The sequence below is a fragment of the Camponotus vicinus genome, unplaced genomic scaffold (assembly GCF_025532165.1).
Source record: "Camponotus vicinus isolate PSW18456_S1 unplaced genomic scaffold, iyCamVici1.0 SCAF_1, whole genome shotgun sequence".
In the NCBI taxonomy this organism is placed as follows: Eukaryota; Metazoa; Arthropoda; class Insecta; order Hymenoptera; family Formicidae; genus Camponotus; species Camponotus vicinus.
The window spans coordinates 34656919-34678500 of NW_028141945.1; the positions used below are offsets into that span (position 1 = coordinate 34656919).

General features: G+C 39.8%; 2 protein-coding genes across 4 annotated transcripts in view; one reads left to right on the forward strand and one right to left on the reverse strand.

Annotated features, from left to right (window-relative positions):
- Positions 1-21582, reverse strand: part of Stub1 (STIP1 homology and U-box containing protein 1) — a 190730-nt gene that overhangs the window by 77283 nt on the left and 91865 nt on the right. For 2 of the 3 annotated variants that reach the window (XM_083085461.1, XM_083085488.1), the window contains exon 1: positions 9716-9803. The exons of the other annotated variant lie outside the window; for it this stretch is intronic. The gene's annotated coding sequence lies outside the window, so the exon portion shown is untranslated. Of the gene's footprint in view, positions 1-9715; positions 9804-21582 lie in introns of those variants that run through there. 3 annotated transcript variants of the gene reach the window in all.
- Positions 1-21582, forward strand: part of LOC145963504 (opioid-binding protein/cell adhesion molecule homolog) — a 281149-nt gene that overhangs the window by 73100 nt on the left and 186467 nt on the right. The gene's annotated exons all lie outside the window — the stretch shown is intronic.

Below are 21582 nucleotides of genomic sequence, written 5' to 3' on the forward strand. Positions count from 1 at the left end.
GGCAAATCAGAAAGAAAAAGGGAGAGGAGGGGGCCTCGGCAGTAAATCGGCGGTTTTCGAGGGCCCCGCGGGAATGAACTGACGAAAATATAGCGGCGGGCCGCAAACTACGAATTGTTAGTTACTGCGCGCCGCCGTAAAATATATGAGCCGACGGCCGTTCACGAAGTGGGATATACCCGCAAAACCCTGGAGGGCTAGGCGAAACGGAAGCCTACCACGAAAATTCGACACCTCGAATCTCGAAGTCTCGAATATAAGCGTTCCCTGGTTGCCGCCCGCCAGCGTTCCTGAATTGCTGGCCGTCCGAAAGAGAATTGTACACGACAACCGTATTTTCTGTGTGTCACCTATATTATACGACGGCTTAAGAAATCCTGTTAAATCTTATTTTTTAAAAGAAAATTCGCGTTAAATTGTTTTTTGAAGAAAATAATTTATATGATGTTATACATCATAAAGTTAAATGTTTAACTTCGCGTATAAAACATGTCAATAAGTCGAGTAGAGAAACTAAAGTCAATTAATTTCTTGATAAATTTATGACAGATTGACGATCTATATTTATATCATGTTAATCCCGAGATGATTCGAGTATTTGTGTTGCAAACAAAAATGAATTGAAAGAATCTGATTCTTCTATGAAAAGTCTCTTTAAGAAATCTCCTTAAGAGTTTCATATATTGCTAAACAAGTTTGTTTTTGCAAAGGAAAAATCCTTCAAATGCGTTAAATACATTTTAATGTGCATATCATTAGTAGCATATAAATAATTCAACAGTAGCGAGATAACTTGACAATATTTGTTTGATCAGTAATAAAGTTATTATTTTTCAATACAATACATAAAACCAAGCATATAAAATATTATGCCAAACATATAAAAAAATTTTATTCTGTTTACAAAAATTTATACGGGATATCGGAATACAATAATAGAGATGTAGATAACAATAGAAAAATTCAACGATACACGAGAATATAATTGTAAAAATATAAAAAAAATTCCGTTATTATCTATTACAATATTAACAAATATTTAATAAAATGTTTAAATTCGAGATAAACTGCATTCAATTATCATGGACGAAATCTTCCATGACAAAATCTTCCATATAAATCTATTATTCATATTGTGCAGAAATATATTTGTCCATTGTAATTTTACAGCTCAAAAGATAAACCACCGAATGATTCACATGTTGAAGTATCTCATTCTTTTTTTTAAAGTCAAAGCGATTTTATTTCGTCATTATATTCAGTTGTAAAAATACTGTAGGAAAATATTTAATTTCATTATTAAACATTATTAAATATTTAATTTCATTAATAATCGCGCGAAATAAAGCGAGGTCAACATTTTTCCGTCGCGGAAGAAAAAGAGTTTTCGTCCAATGAGAATTAATACGGCTCCGACTCTTTCGCAAAGCGCTCGACACAGTTTAATCCGCAGATTATTATTTCGCGCTGGCGAAATTTCACTAGCTCACTCGCCCGAACTTTTCGCGCCGCTCGTCCATTCGCACTTTGTCGTATCCCTCGGTATTCTGCAGCGCATTAAACGCAGTTACTAATTATGACGCGGGTTAGGTCGAACGAGGGTCTCGTTCGCGCGAGGCGAATAGCAAGGACGCCTCACGGGGGATGATAATGGCCATCAGAATTCTAGCGACGTGCCATTAGGTAAATTGTGAGAAATGCCGTGAGGATCCCGCGCGACTGACTCGCACAGTCGGACCACGTTCGAATCTTCACGAGCGCAACCGAGACGGAGAGATGGTTTGCGCCGGTCGATCCGATTAAATCGCGGATACTTAATCAAAGCGGATGTTAATGTCGCGTCATTACGCGCGTCGCTGCTCGCGTTTCGGTCAACGAGACATCGCCCGTAAATCCCTAAGTTCTGTCATTTCTTAAATGCCCTTGCAATTGGATACGTCGTTATAGTGAGACGCAAGTATTTTATCGATCTTCTCTTACGGAGATTCACGAGTAATTATTTTCAAAAGATGATGTTTCATCGGCAGTAATTTTAATTTAATTCTACGGTATTTTTATTCGCGATTATTAACACCAATATCGTTAAATAAACAAGTAATCATATCGCGGCGCAAAACACTGCTTTGAAAATTCTTTTTCCGTAACGAGGGCGAATCCCGCGAGTTCGTTAATTGCATAGTCCCAATCACGTGCGTTATTCGTGGCCGAATATCTGCGCCGTAATGGAATTCGGCCTTGAAAAAGGATCGTTAAAACGTTAAATCGCTCGCTCTCTCTGCGTTCCGTCAAAAAAATAGGGTATCATGGCAGCGTACCTCGAGAGTTTTACGGGGAAGGGTGAAGGGAGGCAGACAGACACACGGGCGGACTCGGAGCGAGAGGGATTCGCGTCCCTGTTCGCTCGTCGGTCGCTCTCTCTGTCTCCATCTCCCTCTCCTTCCATTTCTTCTTTCTCTCTCTCTTAACGTTTATATTCCCGGATTGTATTTCTCGATTGTTTCGTGCATCACAGCATCGGCCGGCGCGGATTTCGCGGTCCGTCGACACCGACCGATCGCCCCCGTCGCTGCCATCCGACGCAAAAAGGGCGGGCAACGTTATATATGTCTATTTATTTGCCGACAAATCCAATGGAACCTTGCTCCGAGAGCCACCATCATTTCCGCACCCACATTCTCCCCCTCTCTTTCTCTTTTTCGTGCATTTTCCGAGCATATACTTTCAAACTGATTGATTGGCGCGCAGCTAACTGCGATAGGTCGCGCTTGTTATATACATGATCTCCTTCCAAGGGAAGGAAAGTGATATTGATGCGACATATTAGAATAAGGCAAGAAATAACGCAATAAATTTGTCGTGTTTACTGAATTCCCCTAAAAATTGATTCAATTTTCCATATTGCTACGCGCATAAAGATGACGTCAAGCATAAAAAACGAGAGAACGCAAAAAGAACGGGATGAAAGGCAATGCGAGAGTGTTTTGGACATCGCGTGGTGAACCGGAAGTGCGGTCCGACATCTTCCCACATCGGTTCTATGTGGAATAATGCCTTCCGGCGCCATGCGGAAAAGCGAAGCCCGGCCACTTGATTTCGGATCGTGTGAATCCAATCGAACCGGTGAATCGGCCGTTTCGTGTGTGAAATTGCTGTCACGAGAAATTGCACTCGTGCGCTTCGTTTTTGAGTCTCGCGGCGAATCTTCGATTCGGTGGCCGAACTTCGATGAATTTATCCGGACGTGGATGCCGGAATCACGGCGGCAGCTATTACTCGATCGAGGAACTTTAAAAATCCGATATCTCAGCAGTTATTCCGAGGATTGACAGAAAACGAATATCTTATTGAATTTGATTTGGCTACTAAAACGGCAATCAAGAGGACGGAAAAAAATATGCGCGCGAAGTCTACGTCAGACTGATCGAAAAATTCTTACATACGAAACTTTGCAATCATTTAAAAAATATTATATTATATTAAAAATATATTTTCGAATTAAAAATGGTCGCATATTTTCATAAAAGGGCGTTTCTCGCCCACCGTCTCGTTCGCACAAGCACCTTTTGCGACAAAATACAAGCCTCGCATCGAAATCGGGTCAGATATAATGGACCACGCGTGTCGGCCATGCTTCCAAAGTAATTGCCTCTGGATCGCGAGCGTCGAAGGAACGTGTCAGCTGCTGAAACCTGAAACTCGTTCATGACGTATATAGCCACCGACACATGTGGAAGAGGTATACGTATACACACGATTAAACGTTCGCGTGCGCACACGTACGGAAACTCGGTGCACACATACAAAGACACACACACGTACAGGTCGGAACGACGAAAGTAGCGATTGCACGCGATACGCGTGCTGAAACGAAATGGCCCCGACGGAAGCGCTATGTATCACCTACCGCCGACCATATCACCGGATCCACGCCGGTCACACAAAATAGAACAAATTTCTCGGAGCGCGATAGCGCAGCCTCGTGTGCAGAATTGTTCCGCTCTGTTTGCGCGTTACGACGCGCCGTTATTTTATACTTTTGACCGATAAAGCTTAATTCGCGACAAAAGTATTCTCCGCGAAATCCATCGGCGCCATCGCGCGATATATGGTAATAGTCGGAGCGATACGCCTGGCTGTTATCTCTTAAACGCGAGAACGTGAAAGCGACGGACGAGACGGTATTAAAAAAAAAACGACGTGATAAATTTTTTTCAGTTTGACGAGAACAGATAGATCGCTTTTGCGTAGACCGCCTCTCTTTCCCGGTAGCCATTATTCTCATTGCGATTTATCGCGATCCTTCTCCCTCCCACCTCTCTCCCCGCTTGATGTAATAAATGGTTGACTCCAAGATCGCCGTTCATGTACTTCGCGTTTCAGTTCTACGGTTCATTTGTCACGGGTGGGCATCGCCGTCGTTTCTACCTCTAAAATTTTCAGAGCCGATTTAAACGTCAAATTCTGCTCGTCTTCGGATCGGATTCGGATCGTGCATTCGTTAATGAGCTGCGGACATGATGAAACGTCATCTTTTCCGTGTCACCAGTTCCGTAATCATCCATTTCTTTTTTCCGAATAACATTCAGCTCGTTTCAGCGGGGAGAAATGCGATTCCTGATCCCAAGTATAATTTCATTAAATCTTGATTGAGAACGCGGCACGGAGATTTACGTCATGTAGCGCGTTCCGCTCTGATAGTTTGACACTGGGGCGACATGTTAACTCGACAATGGTCTCCGAACAGATTTTCTCAGCGGCTATTTCGAGCGACAAGATAGACCGCGCGGCATTATGGTCCCTTACACTGAACAGATTATATCTCCTATATGCGGAACCCCTGTTTAATATACTGATTAAACTGCCTATTATACTCCTCGATCAAAAGGGCTGTTACGTATAAATAGAAGATTAGAAAGGTGAAAAGTTGAAGACGTAGAAATTATTGGAGCGTATTTTTAGCAGTAAAAATGTAAATTTAGGAGTTTACAATTTCTCATGGACTCAACAGTGGATTAAAATGTGACGAATAAATAAAAAATAAATTAAAAAATGTAGATATGTGAAATATAAATTAAAAAATGTAAATAAAAACAAAATAAAGAAGGAGAAAGAAAAGTTTCTACGAGAAAAAAAACTATCTTGGTGCATATTCACTACAATTGCATTCTACAATTTGCAAATCGATCTACGAGATAAATTTGATATCGTTTTCAAAGTCATCTCGAGTGTCCCGTAGGTAGAATCATCTTAAGGGTTGGTTGCACATGTACGAGATATACGCATAGACGCGCGCGTAACCCGAGTTCCGGTTCCGGTATTGTCGGAGGCGTCGGTAACCTCATTCAGGAACCCTTCGGAGACCTTCGGGCAAAAAGCGTCCGATGCCACGGTAACAACGATAAATCCACTTCGGAGCGAATTCGACGTCGACGCCGCGAGGATAGAGAGAGAGAGAAAGAGGGAAAGAGAAGAAAGCGAGACGGGAGACGTAGGTAGAATGACGAGGACGATGGGGAGATGCTTCGTGTCGAGGCAGGCGTTAACGGTTCGGTTGTTCGGTCGTGATAAATCAACAACTGTCGGCGCTGGGCCCACGGCAAACAGCGCGTCGCAATTTCAGCGGCAATGGATGCCAAAGACGACGACGACGAAATTAAATACGACGTCGCATTGTGTACAATGCCGTTGTATTGCAAGCGCCAACACATAGACATATAATAGTAAGTCGTATTCCCTCCAGAAGCGCGATGCTCCGAGAAGAATGTTTTCTTCCTCTCTTTCCCTCTCTCTCTCTCTCTCTCTTGCCGAACGAAATAAATTGATTTTTCCTATCTACTCTAGCTGCACTATCCACTGTATTATTCGCCGTTGGAGATATCATCGATATCAGTAGAGTGATATGATACTCCGATAGAATCCGCCGCATATATGATGTATTGAGTCGTTCTAGTAATGAAATTATCATTTCGTGTTTCAATTTATTCGCATTTTCCGGAAGTTGTTTTTTCTCTGAACTTAAATAAGATCTCAAAGATACCGAGACATACGAATTTAATCTAAATTTTCTTTCTTGATTTTAAAAAGATTATCCATATAAATACAAAATAAAACTCTGTGTGAATTAAAATAACGTACAACACGAAACTAATTCTCAATACTGTTTTAATTAAAGGAAGAAACAATTAAAAATTCATTAAAACTGCTTCGAATGTATGCAGGGGTTATAAGTCCTTTTTGAATACACAAAATGCTGTGCTTGTTCTGTTAAAAAGGCATGGAAGCATAAGTAATGAAATTCAATCAAACGGAAAATGCTAATCCTATATAACATTAAACCCTAATTTTTCATATTCGACAGAGTAATGGGATTGTTATATATATAAAACATGAATCAGTTATAATTTTCAGGTTCACTAATCCATAAATTTGAATTTCTTTATCTAAAAAATCCAATAATAATCTACGCCATTCACCCAACCCGATGAATCTTCTCGGACGCTGCAGAACTTCCGGCGGACTGTTAAAGCTGTAAATCACCGAGTATCACTGGGAACGGCCGTAGATACTTTCTTATTTTCCCGTCACGTTTCGCGTGTATCCCTTTTCCGATATATTCAACACTCTTTGTGCGATCACCGCGATCGTTTGCGGACGTTTCTAATTTATCGTTACTCGACAATACGGCGCCAATGAATATCGAAACAATAACGACAACGACAACGACGACGACGGTGACGAACGCTTCGTACCAGTATGCATGCGTACGAGAATGGCGTTTCCCTTTTTTTGATTGCAATGGATATTCTCTCTCGCCGCGAACGGAACTTTCGGTACGTTGGACGATCGCCCGATATTACTTGGCCGACGGATAGTCCCGAATCTTGTTCACCTATCTGGCCTGAATCGCAATGTACCTCTCTGGAGAGCAGTTTCCGGCGATCCAAGTAGTCGAAGCATCGTAGAAAAATCATATAATAAATTTTCAGGAGGATACAAAGTTAACGTTTCGAAGAAAATTTTATTCTATGCGTCTTGCTCCGCGGCTCGTTTTTTTCAAACTGTGCTTAATAAAGGCATATTTCACGTCCGTATTATAATATCTAAAATACCTAAAATAATATCTAAAATACCTAAAATAATATCTAAAATAATTAAATAGTTTTTATAAACTTTATCTTATGAATTCCACGATTATTAAATCGCTTTGGTTATATTTTCAAAATTTTTAACGACGCTTTTTATTATTGAGAGAAAATAGAGTTGCAATGTTTGTTTCAAAGTTGTCAAATAGCCATAAAAACAAGATCAGTGTTTATTGCATTTTTTTGTCTCTCTATATATGGACTCTGACTCGAATAGCACTGATTTATATTGTTTATCACAATCATTCGCAGAACAGAAAAATCGAATTGTGTAAAATAAATTGGAACTATAGATGCTTTGATGCTCTATGAAAACGGGTTCTGTGAAAAAGGCAATTATTTATCGAAGATCCGATTTTTTTATTTACTAAACGTCCCAAATTTTCATATGTCAATAATCCGATTTATTTTTGAAACAGAGAATATGCTTTATGCAAGTGATTGTATCACACAAATTCAATCAATTCGATATTATTACAGTAAGAGCATGAAGGATTTCACCTTTGACAACTGACTGACGTTTCCATTTCACGCCAACCGAAGATTCCGAATATTCCGCATGAATCGTGCATTTATTACATCGTCCAGAAATACTTGTTCCCTCTCAACTACTAGATACTCTCAACACTACTATCTATCAACTACTGGCCTGTTTGATAATTGAACTGATTGATTTGATTTTCAAATGAAAAATTTGAGTAGTGGAAATTCTCAGTGTTATTTTTTCAATATATATTTTTTAGCTTCAGTAAAAAAATAAGATAATTATAAAATAGTATGTTTTTTCAATATTCGTCTTTTCAATATGTAATTATATTATAGATCAATATGTAATAATATTATAGATCTCGCTAAAAAACTCGTGTGTAAATTGTTCGATGGCAACGTTTGGAGCAACGGTCGTGCCAATATGAGCTAGTGTTCTTCCGTGCCGGATAGCACGAATTAACATCCGCATTTGCATCCAACCGGTTGCGCAGCCTGCAGTGACATAAACGCTGCACGAAACGGCTTCCTCTCTAAATTCCGATTACGAATGTATCTTAAACGGAGTTTACAATGACGTTTATGTTTAGTGGATCATTTGATGCGGCTTTGCAATTTTGCAAAAATAAACACAACCGTAATCAAATGATAAATCAAAAGTCTATTGAAATATGAGCTTTAATCATATTTCAAAAAAATTTGACGTATCATTTTTATCGCTATACAAATAAAATGAATAGAAATGTTGTATATCGCAGATTAAATAATTTTATTTATTTTTAAATTATTGTGAACTTTTAACATAGTGTATTTATATAAAAGCTACTAATTTATGCTGCGATATAAAAATATATTTTAATATGAATAATTAAAGAAATTTTGAAAATATATTTTTATCGTGATAAATATTTCTTTTTTTTTCTTTTTCACCTCAATTATCGAATAAATTGCGATATTTATCTGGAATAGAGATACATATATACATCGATAAGATACCGTTTTACATAGTCTGTTATAATTTATCACTTAGGAATACATGTGTATATATATATATATATATATAGTTATGTCGCTGTGTGTAACGCGCACTATTCACGTTCTAGACAAACCTTGTCGTGTCTAATTTATTGCCTTATTCTACTGCCATATCGTGCTAGTCGCAGTCTGAGGCTGGCTTTGCCATGTAAAACGGTATTAAGGCAATTACCATCCTACTGTGCGTAATCTTTCAGTAAACATAAACCCGGCCCCGGATTGTCAGGAAGTTTCAAAGCGATGTATACTTAGCAGGATTAGTGGAAGATTAATTAATACACTTAGAAGGCGGTGCTCTTACTATTATACACTTCAACTTGCTTGGTCCACACGCGCTCTTATGAAAAAAAACCTGATGGAAATTCGCGAAACAGAAATATATTCTAGAGCATAATATTTTCACCTCATATTTTCGAATTAAATATTATAATTTTTATTTAGTTGTATCCGAGAATATTGAAAAATCAAAATCTAGTTTTTATTAAAAGTAACAAGTTTGTCGATTAATCAATAATAAAGAATTAGTTAAATCTGTCGAAATTTATTTTTCTTATTCAAATAATTTAATCTATCCAATATTTGTAAACAAATTATATTGTTTAAATAATTAATACGATCAATTAACGAGTGATGCTTTGTGTGATACTTTTCATTTCAGGAGAATGAAGGAGTAGAGACAAAGAAAATTGATGAGAGAAAGAGAAAAAAAATTATCACGACTCTTATTTTCTCATTGATTATCTCAGACACGATAAAAGATAGACACGCGTGACGTCATCGATTAAATGCTCCAGGGAAAAATCCTACTTAAAGTATCCATTCACTATATTCTTTGTATCTCAAAAATGCGTAAAAACCTAATGCTAAGAAAAGCAATGGGTTTTAATATATACGCCAAAATTTTTCAACGGATAAGTAAATATATAGATTTAACGGATACACTGCAAGGGATAAAAACTAAAAATCACACAGTGGACGAAACATTATCAATGATATTCTGATATCGCAAATATACATTTGCATTTATTCTCTCTTTCTCTTTCGATGCTTACCTTAAGATATATTCACTATCTTCTTCACTGTCACCTCCGCGATGTTATTTCGGCACTTGCTCCTTAGCAACTGATTCTAATATTCATATAATGCGTGTTTATGTACGTGTCCTTTTCCATCAACACAGCATACCACACGGTGAGTCACAAAGACATCGTTTTAATTTAACCTTCAGTATATAGTATAGTAAACAAAACATTTCGAGAGCCTCGCGCAAACCAACGTGAAAGAAAAATAATACCTTTGTTTTACATTTATTAATTGTGTGTGCAAATATACCGATCGATAAATATCTCGAAAGAAAAATCTAAATTTATATGCATTTACGTTAATATCAAAAGAATTTTTCTCGATTACTTTTTAAAATGACATGACTGACAGTTAGTTATATCATGGTAGTTTCATGTATGATTAATGATTTGGACATTTCTAGAGATGAAAAATCAGACGTCATTCCTGTGATAATAAAATTTGTAGAGTTTACGTCGACATGTCGTATTGTACTGTTATTGAAAGAGATCTAGATTAAGATATTATATTTAGATATTCTATTTTTTTAATGAATATATTATACTAATTTTCTGATTTTTGTGATCACTCTTCATTATTTACACGTGTGCGAAACGTTCGAGTGTCATCGAGAGATAGAATTGAATTGAAAAATCTTGCACGCCGCCTACCATTATTTATAATTTAATTAGTTTAATTCTTTTTGGCTCGCGAATATTATATTAACATTTATATATTCGTAACACGAGCGCGTACATTTTCAAAAATATTTATTATATTGATGCGTTACGTATGGGTATGAATAAAATAATCGTTGCAATGAATATCACGTTTTATGAAACGGCTCCGTAAACACGATGCTTTGCATTACAGTGCTTCTAAAGTTTCACTCTCGAGGATAAAACTCGCGTACACTCGAAAGCAACTTTTCAAATAATGGCGTAGTGAAAAACTTATTTTTATAGAGTTGATACAAATTTACATTTTTATCTCGCGAATACAATGTTCGTGCGTTTTGCCTTTGACGAATGTTTCGCATCACGCTGCTTCAACCAAGTGATTCTCCGACAGAATTTCCAAGTTCAGCGCGAGCACGAGAGATTCATATATGTGTTGGTCCCATTCTCCTTTTTTCCCCAACCATATCGAATCGCCGCGATTTCTCGATCGAACTAGAACGATGTCTTCTTCCGGTATTCGCGCAATTATTCAGACGCCACGAACGCAGGCTGAAAGAAGAAAAAGTGGGTACGAGTTCCGGTCCTGTGCGTTTCTCGTCCTTTCGCGATCTCCCCAACCGACTTCACCGCGTTTGATTCCGTTCCGCTTTCGCGCGAGAACACAAAACAGGGTACATGTTCGTAAAATATTATGTAGGATAAGGAGGTCCCTGGCGTGGGGCCACAATCGATGACGATGCCGGGAGTCTGGAAAGTTTATCCGGCCAAAGAGCTTAACGTGGCTGCGGCGCGCGCGTTGTGCTCGGCCCCGGAACTTCCTCCTTTATAAATAAACTTCGTCAGGACCGTTCTGACCCACCTCTTATCCCTATGTGTGTCCGGCTTAAGCGTCTAATCCGGGCACACACGCCCCGCCGCGAACACGCCGAGCATGTAGTAAACTTACATACCCTCATTTCCCCCCCCCCCCTCCCTCTTCGCTGCATCATCTTTGGTTCCTCGCCCGGTACCCGGTTTCCTATTCAAGGTGCGTTCTCGTTCTCGACCTCGCGGCTTTTCCATTCCGCGATTCTCCAAAGTACGAAATATACGAGTTCTTCCATGGAAGACCCCTCGTGACTCGTTCCTGCGAGCTACTTCGAAGCGGATGATCGACCATGAGAATCCACGACGATAGCGTGAACGAAAATCACGGGACATGCTCGAAATTTCGTGGAGATTTTTTCTTTGCATATATGTCATTCGCTTATTTGCAAAATATTATTTGTCTTTTTTGAAACACTGCATTTTTCTGAATTTTGACTTACACTCCAAAGTACAAAATATACGAGTTCTTCCATGGAAGACCCCTCGTGACTCGTTCCTGCGAGCTACTTCGAAGCGGATGATCGACCATGAGAATCCACGACGATAGCGTGAACGAAAATCACGGGACATGCTCGAAATTTCGTGGAGATTTTTTCTTTGCATATATATCATTCGCTTATTTGCAAAATATTATTTGTCTTTTTTGAAACACTGCATTTTTTTGAATTTTGACACACTCCAAAGTACAAAATATACGAGTTCTTCCATGAAAGACCCCTTGTGACTCGGTTCTGCGAGCTACTTCGAAGCGGATGATCGACCATGAGAATCCACGACGATAGCGCGAACGAAAGTCGCGAAACATGCTCGAAATTTCATGGAGATTTTTTCTTTGCTTATAATATGTCATTCGCTTATTTGCAAAATATTATTTGTCTTTTTTGAAACACTGCATTTTTCTGAATTTTGACTTACACGATAATAAAATAAAAATTGCTCGTCGCACACATAAATCTCCACAGATAAAATATCTGGTGTTGAAATTAGAAGCGGGAACAAGCTTCTTTACAGATTTTTGTAACATGCACATCTGGAACGACCATGATATTACGACCAAAGAAGCGATATGAGAAAAGGATGAAAGATTATGCTATACACATGATGCGCTGGCACATTTTTGATACCGCAGAGGCAAAGCTTGGATTCTCCGTTATCACAAAGTTACGGGGTTGCACAATAAACGTCTCGTCGCGTAAGCGCAATGTTATATCCCTGTGTCAACGTGTCGTGTCGCGTTCCAATTTATAGCGTTCGCATTATACATTATCCGCAAGGAAACGCGGAATGCGTTTACAACATCGCACTCTCAGATGTGTTATGACTATTTAACGAAGAGCCCGATATTATAATTATTACTTACATATGACGCTTCCAGCGTAGGTGAGAATATCTTATAAGACTATATGTTAAATTTATAAAGATACCTTGAATAATTGAATAGCGCACAAGTGGCACGGAGTAGATGGCAAGTAAAACTAAAAGAAGTGCTAAATAATTTTGCTGTGTAAAAGTGATCTTAATCTTGCATCGCAAACCCGTAGAAACGAAATAAAATTTCGGTCATAAAGAATCGAGATTTAATTTAAAAAAAGCATTCTCTCTCTGTTATCTATCGAGGTGCATTTTTCCTCGACTTTATCAATCTGCAACAGGTTATCCCGCGCTCCGCGTGATACTGCTTTATGCACACGATGCGTGTAGCCTATCCAACAAATCCCCAACAGTCTTGTTATGCATCGTACGGTTTACGAGATAGAAAAGAGTGCACATCCGGCCCGAATATCCATCATCCCGCGGGCTAAAGCGATTTAATGCGGCTAAGTAATTTCCCCTTAACTTTATCGCGCGAAACTTTCGTTCTGGGAACTTGTTATACTGCCGCAGATGTGTAAGCTCCTGAATTATCCTGTCGACGCATTAAGCAGTATCTTGTGGAAGTGCGAGGTGAACCAACAAAGTGCTGAGCTCAGCGAAATCTCGACGGTGAAAAAGAGAAGCGCGGCAGGACGGGATTTAGATAGAACGGGCGAGGCAAAGAAATTTATTGTATTCTGAAAAAAAATTTCCTCGTTAAAAAAAAAGACATATATAAAGTATATAAAATAGAATATAAAGATAGAATTGGTCGCAAATTTCTGTAGACGAAATAAATTCGACGAGTGGCGCATTTAAACGACGAGATAAAATTTTCGAGATAAATAATTACGCGTCAATGGAAGAGATCGGTGCTTGATTCACTCGTCAAACTAAATATCCGCGCGCGCAATAATACGAAGAAACAAATAGGAGAATGAATGGAAGAGGGAATATCCGATTATCCCGTGTTTCGATTATAAATCTCGGTGAAAACGCGCTCGAAGCTATCCCGCAGACGGATGACGGTGCACGTCGCGCACTTCGTCACGTCACGTCACGTCACGTCAGTCATGATAGTCCACGTGTCCCGTAAGTCCGGTGTGTGGCGGTATTGTTTCGCGCTTTGCGTCGACGCCAGATTATACCAGCCAGGACTCTGTCATGTTCCGTACCGGATTGCACGTATGTACGTACGTACGCTGCTGCATACAGCGGAGTACAACGCACGTTGTCCCTTCTCGCTGAATCGGAGCGACGCAAATGCAATTTCAACGATTCAGACGGGCTACCGTCGAGTCACGTTGTAGCGGCAGCGTCACAAAAATGCACACCAGGCTCTTCAAATTCAACCTGTTTAATGGCGTTTCCATTCTGCGCGGCTTCGCTATTTTAGACACGAATTTACACGATTTACAATCATCCCTGGAAAGGCTCGTACAAGAGGAAAAGAAGATTGCGACTGATGGATAGCATGTTGCCGCGATAAAACATATACACGCGATTCTCTCTCTCGTTTTTGTCAACTGTGAATGATCCGAGTGCATACAATGGTCTCTCAATAATTCTCAAATGATTTAAATCAAACTATTAACTTTTCATTACACGCTACGTTTATTGCGTATCAAATGCAATAAACGTCAAAATTGAAAAATACACGTTAGCTTTGAAAACATCTCTTATAACGATATAATTTGCATCCGGATAGAAATCAATTTATTATTCGTTTCGAAACGGATGAATCCGGTGCGACAATCAAGAGTCAATCCTGTAAATTTGCCTTTCAACATTCGCGAAATCGTTGCCGCGCGCTCTCTCGCTCAAAGGAGAGGATGTCGCGGTGGCGAGGGAAATTAATTTTCGATAACAATTTGACCACGCGAATGCATTACGAGAAATAATCGCGCACGCATGCTTGACATGTATACGCTCGCACCTGCCGTATACGCACACATACATTGTTCAATCAGCGGTCATTGTGTGTCGTCTGGTGATATTGGCCACCGGTGACGTTGAACGCGAATTACATGTTGCAGAGCGGAGAAGTCGTATCGCGTAAAACGACGTAAACTCTATCAATTATACGTAATACACAAACATATGATCTGGATAATTCGCCTAACACGCATGTTCCTCTCGCAGTCCATCAATAATTCTACGTTGAATAAAAAATTCGAACATCGCTTTCAAATTTTACGTACATTCCGTCAAAATAGAGGGCGAATTAAGATCGAAATTACGCGCACCGTGTATATGACGCGGTGCGTTAATTAATTTACAACTGACGCAAGAGAGATCCGCGTGGATAGTCATGGATAATGGAGTCGCGTTGAATAATCAGCCGGCGAACGATATGTTCTCGAGCGATTAAATGCAATCGTTTGCTGATTTATTTTGCATAATTTTGCTAATAAGCTTCTCTTCTGCATAAGCTAGGGGTCGAGCTCGCAAAATGTCCAAAAAGTTTCGCGCACAGTCGAAAAAATTCAATGGACAAGCGTTGGTGCACCGAGAAGACCGCTATATCGCATATTCTCGACGACGCATAACATGCAGCGAAAACACGCTTGACGCGCCCAAGGCGAGGAATGAAATTTACACATTATGCAGCGTCATCGTGTTTACTTGCTAGCGGAATAGAGGCGCTCAGATTTTAGTTTATTCTCCCCGCTAGACAAGTTCCTATGGAATTAAATGGCACAGAACGATGGTAAAATCCGCTTGTCACTGAACCGTGTCATTCGTTATTCCGCGATATGCAATAAATTTTTCTGTCGTAGGTTCTCGTGTAGAGAGCAAAAAAATCGGTAGATAGCAAAAAAAAACCATGTCACCCGAAAATTCCGGGGAAATAAGTACTTTGCTGAAATTTGCAGCGGAGTTTAAAGCCGAGTTCTTTCTTGAAAAATAAATAATGAGATACATTTAAAAATTTAAAATTTAAAATTCTTTAAAATTCTACGGAAAATCGTAATTGCAGGAATAAAACGACGAGTTTGCGCACGAATTAACGATTGCTAAATCTTACTAAGTAAGATCCAGATGGGAATTAAGCTTCGTCACGAAAATTCTAGCACGCTTACTCGTATGAAAGACCACGTCGAGAGGGTAGAATTTTCGAGTAGACGTTTGTAAACGGCTTTAAACGACGTAAAGGCGTGAATGCTGAGCTTCGCGCTTGATGAACGAGCTTAACTCATTTAACATCGCTTACTGCTGGACTGACGGTCAAACTGAGATACCGTGAGGCTTCCTGGGACACATGCGAGAGCGCTATAAAGTCCCATGCGGGCGTATGTATGTGCATGACTCGTCCATTTCGCGACGAAGCACGCCAAACCCTGAATTCTTAACTGTATGTATTTTATCCTGGCTATACGAATTTTTTTCTCTCTTCTTTTCGTAATCCTTTTTAATTCTTTTAAAATAAAATCTGCTAATTAAGAAATAAATGTGCTCATAATTTACGTCTAGTTCCGCGCGTGCTACGATTAAAAAATTGTAAAATTAATTAAAATTGTAACTCACAATTTGTGTAATTTCGGATTTGTACTTTAGAAATATTTGTAATATCTGTAAAAAAAATGAAGAAACATATATTCATCGTAGATAATGAAATAAACGCGAAATGAGCAATTAAAGTAGTATTATATTTTGAAAATCTCTCTCGAGAGGACTTTCTCCTTCGCAAAATCAGGTCGCGACGTTTACGTTCGTGGCCGTTGTTATTTTCCAGTAGATGCTTTTTGAAACTTGGCATAAGGACACTCGGTCGCGCAAAATCGAATTTAGGTCGCGACAGTCGCACCAGCTGTCCGCTGAATTATGTTAAAATTCGGGAGATTTACGGTTTCCTTCAAGACAATGGCCGCGAGTCGTCGCGACCGCGAATGATAACAAATAGCCAGATTTCGACGGGATGATCCCCCCTTGGCCAATGTAATATCGCTCGTTTATCATGACAGTATTAAGGCCAAGCGGTACGCAAAAACGGGTCGATGACAGACGCGCGAAATATATCGCGGCTGTACATTCTTATCCGAGCCTCCGCCTTTTGGACAATGGCTACTGCCGCTCGCAATGCTTTGCACGCTTTTGTCTCCCCGTAAATCTAAAATACAAGCCCGTACCTTCATTTCCATTCTAAGCCATGCATACACTCTCGCAATTCTCTGCCACTTTATAATTCCCAAGGATGCCTCATCATTTCCGTGAGACATTCTCGACTATGTGACCCGAGCTTTCATCGACGAGGGATCGGTATGAAGGGCGAAGTGGGACATTCTGCAACGTGAGGAAGGAGGCGTCCTCCTGAGAGATTATTGGTACGACGGGATTAATCGCTTCGGCCGAGAGTCACGTATAATTAAATTAAACTTCTCAAGAATTTCACTTAGCGGCGGCAGACGGGACGCCGATGTGTTACCGATCCCGGCAATGAGCCCAACCAACTTGGCGCGTACATCAGGTGAACCACGTGTCCGGACATATAAAATCGCGCGCTCGCGCTCTCTCCTCTCTCTTCCTCGGCTCTTCTCTCATCTCTCGCCCGCTGCTTCCGCCGCGGTTCCCGGGCGGGAATATTAATGGACTCGAGATGAAATACCGTGGATGTCAGCCGTCCACCGTGCGCGCGCACGTTAATAAAGAGCGAATATGGAAGATCGTTAAATTGCAATCACCGATGGAATCTGTCTTGTTGAAGATGAATCTTTCGTAGCGAGTTTAAACTTCGTGGATTTTTTCTCGACGTACATTTTCACTGCGCATCCGCATGGCTATAAAATTCCGCGTAATAATCCGTTATGGTTGTATAAAAGCGTCGAATACCATTGTTCGTTTCAACAGCGGAGGACGATATTTCAGAGAAATCTATCCGAATGGACGATGAGCGGCACCCAGCGGACACGTTATAATCGGCGAATTCTTCATAATGGCATCGTTACAGCAGCGAATTAGCGCGCGCGAAAGTATAAACGTGAAATATCGAAAATTGCGCGCAGCCCGCTAATTCCGCGACTAATGAAAACGTATTTTCGCACATTATTGCGGTGCCACGTGCGTCGCCGCCAAGAGATCGAATGGCTGGGGAGCACATTTTTCCGACGTTAATCCGCAAATCGTTACTTTGCTATGTCTATTTATGCTTGACTCGGTCAAGCCTGCATCATCGAAGACGAGATCGAGCTGCTTCATATTTATGTAACTCCTCTTTTTGCTTTATTGCCTTTGCGAAAGCCGCCTCTTTAGCTTTACTATTAGTTCTCGGAGATAAGTGGAACGGTAATCAGTTAAACTCATCTTAACTTCCGAGCAATTTGTTCGTTATGCTCGTGGATCAAGGTGAGAGGACGTCGAAGCGGTTCTGGATGTAATTTAACTTTGGCACTGGACGGGTTTTCGCGATATGCACGGATTCTGAAGCATATGCAGAGAATTTGCGGCGGGTTCGAAGGATTGCTACTTGTAACGAGTCAAGTGCAATGTTGCGCCAGTCCGTGATCTTTTACGAAATGATTTACTCGTTCAGATATCCGTCCGTCTGTCCTCGAGTGGCACTTTTTGAAATGTTAAACTCGCGCGAATCATACGTCTTATTAGTCGCGTCTGAAAACTGAATCATATAAAACAATTTTTAAATTGTTCGCGTATATAACGCAAGATTATTATATTAAATATTATTAGCATATTAATAATGTATGAAATAATTATGTACCAATATTATATAATATATATTAATATATAATAATATATATTTTATACATCTCTCATTATAATATATATTATTATATATTAAATTAAATCAATGTAATTAATATTAATGTATTTAAAATTTTAATATTTGATCCTTTTTATAGACTTTATTTCTAGATAATATAGGAATTCTTCCGCTTATAATCCATTTTCCAAGCAACGTAATGAAGCTTTTGCTGAGATTTTCCATAAAGGAAAATCTCTTTAAAATTTTGTTTCATCGCTTGCATTTTGCTCTTTTTCTCTAACTACACTCTTGGGTCGCAAACTTGTGAGATAACAACATTCGTAAGAGCGAACCGAATCGGCATGTTCCTGAGACTTTGTGAAAACTTTGCACAAGTTTTAAACTTTGTGTACTCGTTTTTTTAAAAGATGCCATTACGAAATATTATTTTTACGCGTAATTCAAACATTATATGTAGTTAATCAAATTCAAGCAAAATATTTTATTTTATTTTACCCGATGCTTATATAACGGAAATGTAAAGAAGAAATATGTAAATTAATTCCTCAAGATAAAAAAAAAATTCTTTTTAGATAGTTTCAAGAAAATGATCTCATAAAATATAGTCGAGTCAGAATGCGTATTATCAACTTTCTCACTGAACTAAGTGTAGAAATGCGAGCTCCGAATTAAACCTTCTACCGGATTAAAACCCTCTACTTTCAAACACTATGTTCTCTTTGAGTATGTGCGTCAACAAAGGAACAGCCGCGAGATTTACGGAGATGGACATGAAAGAATTGTAGAGAATTCTTTGATCCTGATCTCTGTCGCGCAAAATTCATCTCGTTTGGAATCGTAAGACATATGAAGAGGTGTATTTCTATAATTACTGTGACTCCTCTTAATGAGGGAAATTGCGCTAAATTTTTTAGTACACATAGTACATCGAAGAAATTGCATAATAGTAATGATTTCCTCTATTTGTTATAACAAAGACTTTATTTACAAAGACAGTTTTGAAATATATTAATTTATCCCATAGTATACGATCAAATTATTATTGCCAAAATTAATCTATTCCTCAATTAAATGAAATATTACGCATCTATATGTCATGCTTAGGCATTCATGTATTTTTTGCATTTATTAAATTGTTATAGGAAAAGAGATATCTCTTCGTGTCTCATCGTGCTATCAGTCCATTATTATTTCACTCGTTTGTGGCTTTCATATATCGCGAGGCTTCTATTATTGCTAACCCGGAAATGGATGCGCTTACCAACGTATCTATGTATAACTGTCATCTCGACGGCCCTCTTCAATTTGTCAAATACCAGCTGTTGCATTGGTTGCACTGGCAGCCGCATTGTGGTTGGTCTTCGCTTTAACCCTGCGACACCTTTGTTCAATATATCGAATGTACATCAAGCTGTAACGAGACATGGGAATTATTCGCGCGTTTTTGGAGCTACATTGCGAGCATTAAATATCGAACGTAAATATCGAACGTCGAGTTTCGAATCGATATGTCTACATCGCGGTTTTATTCGCTACTACGTCTACGTAAAGCATATACGGATACCCGTACACGGATACCATTTTAATTAGCGCTATATTCGTGGAACGCGAGCGTTGCAAACTTTCCGTAAATTATGCGGCAAGTTTCGTAACGGGATATCGGCGGGGCACGTCGTTAACCTAAAGAAGATATTGTTGTTTCGAAAATAGAGAATCGCGCGCAAACAGCAGTTGCGAGTTATCGAAAAATTTCATCTAAAATATTGCGATGCGCCCACATCGAAGTGAAAATGGGGATAATTGTACGTAACGCTTTCACTTTAATCCCCGCGTTATCTTTCGTTGAAAAATCACTGACAAGTAGGTCGTTTGATCTAGCACGACTTTAATGTACGTTCTCAGATGACTGGATATAACCAGCCTCGGTGTATAACGGACGCGCGTCGCTGTAACGCGTGTTTGTAACGGGATCCTAACAATAAGTTACGTCGGGGGCGGTGAAATAACGCGCGGCGATTATCATCGGGGAGAGCAGCCGGCCCATCCTTTAGAGCCGATGATTAAAGAAAACCTCATTCGCGCTGGCGCTTGTATGTTATTGCCGATCCTATTCCCGGCGAGCCGTTCGCCGGCGAGATAAGCTAATTTTAATTATCTCGCAGTGGGAGCGTGCTATTCGCGAACGGACACGTCCGTTCTAGATAAGGCCGAATAAATGGGATTCGAGCGTCTACGGTTATAACTATGTGAGAATAGTCGTCGCTGGTGCGCCCCAGGTTCTCTCCCCCTTTCCCCCTCCTCTCTTTCTCTCTCTCGCCAGACCAACACCCAGCGGGGTTTATTGAAATTCTATGCGTCCTAGGATAAAACGTACTGACTTCTACTAATCGCCGCCATTAGTCCGACGGTACAACTTCTCGGCGGACCATTACCCCCGACGTTCCACAGGCCGGTCGCCGCAGCTGTCTGACCGCGTTATTGCCCGCCGTCTGATTATAGCGCGACGTTTACCACTGTCCGACTTTATTCCTAGCGGATCGCGGGAATTTCTCGTCGCCCGTCGATACCTATTATCGATTACGCTTAATACCCACCACCTAGTTGCAATCGTTTACCCAGTCTCGCTTTTAAGCGTCGGTGTAAGTGTTTCCTATCGGCGAGCCGGGAACGAAATTCTCGCGCTCATTTCCTGTAAAAGCTTTTACCTTCCGCGGCAGTAACCCGCTGCTATTTTATGTCGTTTAGTCGATACGGTTTTGATATGATTTTTAACGGAGCTAATTCAGGTGGTTTACTTCCTTTTACGCGTATCAACTTATATATTGAAAATTACCTCGTTCGGTAAAGTTTCAAGTAAAATGCAAATATCAAGATTTCTTCTTTTATCTTGGTTCTTCCAAGTTTTTAATTTTCTTTCCTTTTGTGTAAATGTTATTCCATTCAATTATTTTGCATAATTATGTTAAAAGATCGCGCGCGCGTTTGCACGTTTACAGGTCAAACGGAATGAGTTTCTCCGACAGTTCCAACAGTTTCTAATTGACTGGCTGTAAGGGTAATCGTCCTATAAAAACAGTATATTTTAATAAAATTGATATAAGGTAATAGCGCAAAATCTCGAGAATTTCGAGGACTAATCGTTCGACGCGAAAGGATCTCTCAAGACATTTGCGCTCGCGAAGGTCTGCTGTGCTAGCCAGGAAAAAGGAAGCGATGAACGAAACGATTTATGAAA